Source organism: Ursus arctos, unplaced genomic scaffold (genome assembly GCF_023065955.2).
Source record: "Ursus arctos isolate Adak ecotype North America unplaced genomic scaffold, UrsArc2.0 scaffold_4, whole genome shotgun sequence".
In the NCBI taxonomy this organism is placed as follows: domain Eukaryota; kingdom Metazoa; phylum Chordata; class Mammalia; order Carnivora; family Ursidae; genus Ursus; species Ursus arctos.
Window position 1 is genome coordinate 71995080 of NW_026623056.1, and position 9147 is coordinate 72004226.

Here is a 9147-nt window from a genome sequence, read left to right on the forward strand (position 1 = left end):
ACAACATGGATGAACCTAGGGGACATTATGCCAAGTGAAATAAGCCAGACACAGAAAAAAAGTATCTAATATAGGTGCGTGTGTGTGTAATGGAAAGTAGAATGGTGGTTACCAGAGTCTGGTGGGGTGGGTGGGAGTTGGGAGAATAGGAAAGTAGGAGGAGCTATTAAATGTACAAACTTTCAGTATTCAGATAAAAACATTCTGGAAACCTAATGTATAGCATGGTAACTGTAGTTAATAATAGTGTATCATGTAGTTGAAATTTGCTAGGACAGTAAATCTCAAGTTCAAAATAATATGTTGTGCACTTTAAATATATATTTATTTATCAAAAATAAATAAAATATTTTTAAAAGAACTTTTTCTTTTTATTATTATTTTTAGATGTAAGCTGCACACCCAGAGTGGAGCCCAACATGGGGCTTGACCTCATGACCCTGAGATCAAGACCTGAGCTGAGATAGAGTCGGATGCTTAACTGACTGAGCAACCCAGGTGTCCCTAAAAGAACTTCTAAAGTTCTTTTCTAAAGGGGAGAAAAAGAGAAAGAAATGCACAAGTTTTCTGAAATGACTAGTAAGCAAACTACGTGTTTTTTGTTGTTGTTGTTGTTGGAATTACAACTGCCAGTATGAGAATCTTTGAATATAAAAATAAGAAAATGAAAAACAAATATTTGCCCCAAAATGAATAAAAGATATCTTTGATCTATAGTCACATTATGGACATATAAAGAAAACAATGTATTATCATAGCTAAAATGTCTACAAAGAAGTTGAAAATTAATTTGACCCAGCCTAATAGGTAATTTAATATACAGTGGTGCGTTTCCATTTTTGCATGCTTACTTGTGCTGTATAAACCTGGTCTGTGGAGTATAACACGTCATTGTAATTAGCATGCACACTGCACCTGGGAACCTAACGGACTGTGGTTGTTATCTGCACCTTGTCCCGGCAAGGTGTAATATTTGATAAACATGGTGTACTCCTGGGAGTTTACAAGGAGAATTGTCTTGACCAATGCTGTGATTTTTCTCTGTATTTTCAACTTATCATTTCTGTCATACTATTAAATTCAAAAGAAGAGCAATTATTTCTCCTGGGACTGGAATGAGATGAAAATGTTGCTGCATTGTTGAAATAAAAAAATAACTCTTCCCCGCCCTTCATTTTTCTTTGCACTGAGCTTGCTTTCTTTTCTGAATTTTCCATTTTCATTTCCTGCATGGGGTCTAGTCACTGTCTTTCTTGCCATCTGTTACCCATCTTGTTTCCACTAGAGAAAACTTAATAGTATTTAAAGCCAATAACTTCTACATTTCCCTTTCAATTCTTTTCTTTTTCCTTTTTTTTCTTTCTAATGTCCATATTGGTCTAAAAAATCACTAACGGGAACAGAGGCATTTCACATAAAACTTTTTTTGTTTTAATTTTAAATAAGGGAGAAACATTTCGGGAGCTTCTATTTGTAAACTCTGAATTACATTTTAATTCAATATTTCCAATTTCATTTAGGCATGCATTACATGAAATTCTTTGTTATCTTTTAGTACAGAACCCTGAGAAAATCATTTAACTGCTCAGGATTTTTTTTTTCAAGTTTAAATGCCAAGTTATTAAAACATTCCCAGATCTTTCACCTGCACACAACCTTAGCATTTATTATTGCCCTGGGATATGGCATGCAAAGTCCAGATTGAAAAGTGCACTATGCCAGCATCTCAGGGCACTGCTGTCTATGGCCAAGAATCTATAAACCTATATATTGAGAGGATATTTAGAGGGCCAAATTCTTTCAATGTTAGAAAGTCACTTTGGAGACTTCTGCTATCAACCTCTGTGAACTGGGACTATTGATATTTTATCTTTACTGTCTATCTATTATCTATCTATCTATCTATCTATCTATCTATCTATCTATCTATCTGTCTATCATCTATCTATCATCTATCTATCATCTATCTATCTTCCTATTTATCATCTATCTACTTAATTTTTAATTTATTTTACATTTTATAAGCTGGGAGAATGAGGGTTTTTAAACTCTTTTATTAGCAAGCAAAGGAAACATTTGTGTAAGTGTTAAAATCCATTGCACTTATTCTGTCGGACCACGATTTAAGTTTGCTTTAAATTTCTAATGTATGAAGATATGTCTGAGGTGTTCTCTTTATATTGCGTTTTGTGGGAATAAGGACAAATTTTCATGATAAATTTGGGGGGAAATGTTATTTTATTTTTAACTGATAAACCTGTAAAATGTGGGTAAAGTCTGATCATAAATATCTATATAAGATATATGTGCATATTCACACACCCTGGGGTCATTAAGATATTCAGCAGTCACTAAACATCTGAATAAGTTATATTACTAAAAATAATAATTGGCATTTCAATTAGTTTTTTCTACACTTGCATATACTCTGAATTCAATGTATACACATTTGGAAAAATACATTCAGAATCCAACCTATTCTCATGATTTTTTTGGTAAGATTTTGTTTATTTGACAGTGAGAGAGAAAGAACAAACAGGGGGAGTGGCAAGGAGAGGGAGAAACAGGCTCCCGCCAGGCAGAGAGCCCAATGTGGTACTCAATCCCAGGACCCTGGGATCATGACCTGAGGCAAAGGCAGATGCTTAACCTCCTGAGCCACCCAGGTGCCCCTCTTCTCACCATCTTTATGACCATGACTTTGGTCTGAGTCACCATCATCTTGCACATGATCAGAGATAATCATATAAATATTCTCTCTAGTTCTTCCCTATTGCTCTACAGTCTCAAAATAATGATTCCCTTTAAGATCATTATGGAGATTTGAAGGAAGAAAGTTTCCTCTACTCTCCTTATTCACCCAAGTAAGTGAGTTTCTCACCATATAGGTGAGAAACAGTGTACCCACCACCATAGTTATATAATTTAATCCCAAATACTAAAGTTACCAAAGGAAGTCAGCAGGGTCAAAAAACAAAACAATGGGATTAAAAATATCTCCTAGCATGTAAAGGAATCACTTGTCTAGATCAGTGATCCATTCCAGAGAGTAGGTTCACCATTAAAGATGATAATTCCTGAATAAGTGAACGTTACATCAAACACAGTGGACATTCAACTGCTCCTCTCTAAACTAAAATTTAAAATTTAAAGTTGACTTACTTGCACACTTGACGAAATTGGACCTGTTTCTGATATTTCACATCTGAACTGGGAGTATCATATCAGGCTCAGTGTACTCAAGGTGCAGTATGACTAGAGAGAAGTTGGTAAGATCACAGTTTCTTCAGCCACATAAACATATGTGTACTTTTCTCACCATCAAGTGAACCTACTTCTTTCAAACACTTTTCTGAAATTAGAAATGTAGAACTGGACCAAGAACAGAATGGTAACCATTCTTCAAGACACTTACATGAACTATTAGGGTCTATATTGAGGCTGAAACTCATACAGCGGTATTCCAAAAGCCATTTATTGCCTCTTGATATTATAATCACAAGTAGATTTATTTTCCTTTCAACCCACAGATCATTAATACCTGAGACAATGCTCTTAAGCAGTATGCTACTCTTCTTCTCTCAGTTGATTCAAGTCTTTTCCCCTCAGACACATCTGCCCTCATAGATCTGGGGACCAGTGCTTCAGGACCCTTGCAGCATAAGAAAGGGTTTTCCTTTCTCAGAACGTCTTATGTCTTCACATACACAGTGTGTATGTATGTGTGTGTACATATAGTTGTACATAGAATACCTGCACTGATATTGACCACCGTGGTATTTCTTGAACAATCCACTTTACTGAAAAAAAAAATGGTATAAGCTAATATAATCCACATGAGTTCTAATAAAGCTTCCATTACAGTTAACATAAATTGTCTATTCAATTTGAAATCATACAAATCACTGGGATGTCATATTTTTTTCCTTTGGAAGTGCAATCATGAAAAAATGAGTGGGAAATCAATACCTGAATTGGAAAATTAATTGAACATTAAAATCAGAGTCTATGTAACATTTTTATGAATTCCACTTTACCTAGAAGTCTTAATAGCAATTTTGAATTTGCTTTTTGCTTGTGGCCAGATATTAACTGATCATAAGTGAATGGTACCACATTGATGTGAATGACAGCCACAATTTCATAGGGTTTTATCTAAAAATATAATAAATTAACTATAAAATATCTTTGATAAATATTATTCAATTGTACATTAACTGGAGAATGGATATGTTTTCATTGCTTTTATATATATTTGAGAAATATTTTCTTGAACCATTTTTTAAGTGTGAGTTAAAATATGTATATAACATAAACAAAACAGTGCCTGGAATGTAGTAATCATTATAGAAATACTTTGCAGTTATAAACTCATTTAATCCTCATATCTCTTAACCATTATATTACATGGTATCTTGCTTGAATGAATTTAACTGAAGACCTAATTTTTGCTGGTCTTCCAATTAGAGCTGACCTTTCCATATAACAGTCATATTTATTCAGGCTTCAATAACATATTAATTGAGCCATCTTATCTATTTTCATTGAAAGCACTGTGTTATTTCCTAGCCCCAAAAAAAGATTCAGGGGAGCTCATTTAAATCCTACCAAGTGTCCTCTTTATGTAAACTTCCCCTCCCATCTAATGACATTGTCCATTTGACAATGTATTCTTAGATTGGGGGCTCAACCCTCTGTAATCTTCCCATGAATTGCTTGCAGTTGGCTGTCCACAGGCAGCCCAATGATGATGACCAACATCCATTAATCTTGGCAAGGATACAACAATGATACAGCTATCAATTCTTTAACCACAGGAGCAGTGCCTCTTCATACAGTTTGTTCATCATTCTCCCCAGCTCTCCTCATCAGGCCTTGGAGTATATAGCTTTGTGACATAACTGAGGGACTGTTTGGTAGCCACATGAGAGGGATGGCCACACCCTTCCTGTTTTGAGTGAAAAAGACCATGCACTCTCAAACTCACTCAGTCCCAATATGTGCAAGAAAATGCACCCACATCACACCAAAATTTTACAGCAGAAGCAATTTTGCATCATAATTTTAGCTTACATGAGAATATCAATGTGGCTCATAGTGAAGAATAGTTCTAATTACATAAAACTGAGCAGATCGAACACTGAATAAAGGGCAAATTATGTCCTACCTATAGGGTGTCAGTAATGTATAATAAGGCACATTCCCAACTACATCTTCATGAGTTCAACAGGCTTCCTCCATTCGATACTCTCACTTGTCCCATTTAGTACAAAATGGCAGTGTTTCTAATAATACAAATTTATCTAGAAACTTGGTTGTATGTAAATTGGACTGAGTTTTACTGCATTAGGTAAAAGACATTCTCACAGATATTTCTGAGATCATATTTTCTTTATTTTGGGGCTTTATCAATACTTCTAAACTTTAGAGTCCCTCTGATTTGATTGAGATTAAGGGGACACTCTTAACCTATTATGAAGTAATATTCTGACCTTTGTTTGATATGTTTGACCCATGGATTATACCGTCATATGCTTCCTTTACTCTATGCCACACTTTCAACTGGCATTTGGACTTTTAGCATTGTTGTCATCTAGTAAGGCTAAAATTTCCAAATTCATCAACCTGGTTTCTTTTTGTTTAATACCTTTTGCTTTAATTTATCTCTCTCCTTTTATATTTCGCTACAAGTGGCAAGAAGAAACCAATTGATGTATTCAACATTTTGTTTAAAAATCTCCTTGGCTGGGGCACCTGGGTGGCTCAGTCCATTGAGCGTCAGACTCTTGATTTTGGCTCAGGTCATGACCTCAGGGTGGTGAGATTGAGCCCCGTGTAGGGCTCTGGGTTCCCCTCTGAGCGCAGAGTCTGCTTGAAAGTCTCTCTTCCTCTCCTTCTCCCTCTCCCTCTGCCCCTACTCTAAATAAATAAATAAACAATCTCTGGCTATTCTATTCAAATTTGTCACAAGTTCTGCTGTCCAAATAACTGTAAGACACAGATCACTAGGTTTTCCCCACCATACAGAAAAGATTCTTCTTTCTCTTCTTCCTCCAGTGTGGAATAACGTGTTCCATTACTTCAGAAACCTCCCTGGTACAGTTCTTTAAGTCCAGATTTCTACTAACAGTCTGTTCATGTCAATTTATGCTTTTTTTAAGGCAATTAGGATTTCTCTATAATGTTCCTCACTTGTTTTCGAGCTCTTACCAGCAACGTTTTCAACGTCTATATTTTTACTGACAGTTTGTTCAAAGCCATCCAGTTTATTTTTACCATGCTTCTCATGCTTCTTCTAGCCTTCAGTTCCAAAGCTGCTCCCTTCCAATTCCAAAGCCACTCATGCATTTTAGGTGTTTCATTCAGTGTCACTCCACTCCCATATCAAAAGTTTTTTTAGTTCTCTATTGTTACATAAAAAATTACCACAAACCCAATTCAAATGCTTCAATAATTATTCTCCCTACCTAATCATCCAGTTACCCAGTTACCAGTTACACTGTACCTTGTAATTATAAAATCTTAAGTTAAACATCTCATCGCATTTCTCTAATATTACATAATTTAGCAGAGTTACTACAGGTTTTTTTGGAGTAGATTAGGAATCAATTTGATGAATTAATAAAATGTTTTCAAGTGTTATGATAGAGTTACAGCTATAAAAAGTAAAAAACAAAAACATTTTTGAACTTTCATATAAATAAATAATGCAGTAATAATATGAGGGAAAAATTAATCACAAAATGATCAAGGCAAGTATAGTCATTGGAACAGTCAAATGTTAAACTAATATCAAAACAAAACACCAAAAATGTATTTATCATTTATTACTAAAAAACTAAGAAGCCAGATCTCAAAAACATATTTTCATAAGTATAACTCCTAAAATAATTTCAAAAAGTGCCTGCTGACAATTTTCACATAATTTTACATACTAAAACTAGTTAAACAATGGTATTAAACATTTCATGGGACTTCTGTGTGGCTAAGTCAGTTGAGAACCTGGTTTGATTTCAGCTCAGGTAGTGATCTCAGGGTCATAGGATCAATCAAGCCCCGGATTGGGCTCCACACTCAATGGGGAGTCTGCTTGAGATTCTCCCTGCCCCTTCCCATGTTTATGCTCATTTTTCTCTCTCTCTCAAATGAATAAGTAAGACTTTAAAAAAATTTTATAATGTAAACTGACTTAGAATTTAATTCTAATCAATTTTAATTTTTCTTTGTAGGTTGAAATTGAATGATTGATATGGAAATTGATATGTTTTTCATTCAGAAATGTGTTAGGCTCAACAAATATTTATTGATGGAAAGATATTTGCCAGATATTTTCAAGTCTACTGCTTCATTTAAATATCACAAGGTTGGTTATTATTAACCATAATTATAGATGATGAAACTTAAGCTCAAAGTCCTTAACAGCAATGACGACAGCTAAGTAACTGGTAAAAGATATTTATATCCAGGTGTAATTAAAACAAATGCAATTTTTCTTATTATTCCAAAGAATAAGAAATAAAAAACTGGTTACTTCAGCAATGAAATCCTCATCCCTTTAGAATGGTAATATGTGTGTCCAAGACCACAAATAGATATACACTGCCTTAATTCTTTGTATTAATTAGATAATACAAACTAGGTATACAATATTAGATACTATATCTGATATTTATGGTATCTAATATGCAATATTATGTGTTATATATTACATATGTATATGTGTATGTGTCTAATACATATATCTATATATATATCTAATATTAGATACCCAGTTAATTTAGTTTGTATTAGATAATACAAACTTATTATCAACTGGAAATGTATAACTTATCAGTAGCCACTTTTATTTTTAATATTTCTCCATATACTAAAATTTTATTTTCAACATTTCACCTATCGTGTTTTCCTTCGATTTTTGGTATAATTTACCAAGATAATTTTTTTAATACACAAGTTTGTTTCTAAATCTTTCTGTATCATATTGGCAGCCTTTATTGGGTTGTGATGGTGTTTAAATTTAGAAATCATGTTTTCATCTTAATAATTAACATTATTAACTTCCCATAATTACTTCTTTTCTATTTTTTGTTTTGTTTTGCTTTTGACATGTGCAACTTTTTCTCAAAAGTTGAGAAGGTTTTACAATTTTTTTTGAGGCTTCTTGAAAGAATTACTTTCCAGGTGTTATGCGTCATCTCCTGCTAGCTGAACATCAGAATCTTCTGCTCTTTCTGGGTGGACAGATTGAATATATTTTCCAGCCTCTGTTGCTACGTATGTCGATGTGTCTAACCCAATGGAATAAGAGTACAAGTGATGTGTGCCTATGAAAATCCTGGCCCACTAAAATCACCTATGCCAAGTCCTCCATGTTCTTTTCCCCTTAGCTTCCTGGAAAGCGTACAACTCCTAAGGAAAACTCGGGATCCATATGCGGGAAGTACAAAGGTCTCTGGCAGCCTGGGTCCCTGAATGGACATGGAAGAATGTAGGAGGCATGTCCTTACAACATGCACATACACCCTGTACTGTAACATGATAAATAAATACATTTGTGTGTATGTGTACTGAACTATTAAATATTCTGGGTCTATTTGTTACAACTATTAGCACCTCTCCCCTCTCCAAAAAAACCCCCCAAACCCAAGTTGTTCTGAAGACAAGTTGGTTCCCTTCTTTAAAACTTGGCCATGATTACATTTGTTAATCCTTAGAGAGCGAACACTGTTAATTTGGGGGGCTGATTTAGGCTCTAAAAACTATTTTTTGTCTTCTTTCAATTATTTACTCAGGCATAATTTTTTCATTCGTATCTCTTCAGGATGTCAGAAACCAGTGCAGTACCTTACTTGTTTTCAGTTGCCTGGCTTCCTAGAATTCACTTCCTTATCGCTACACTCATTCTTTTATCCTGACACTTGTGAGGAGTACCTTGCTTCATATTATTCTGCTTCCCCTCAGAATCTAGATCCTTAGAGGATCCTTTGTTTCCTCTTTCTTTCCCATCTTTCACATATTTCTGTCTGAGTTCAGTTTTATCCCCATGTCTGGAGTTCTGATAGGATGACACTTAAAAAAATAATAATAATTCCCTGGAAGATTTCTGCCAAAGTTTAGGAGCCAGTGTCTTTCCAGTAGGGTCTACAA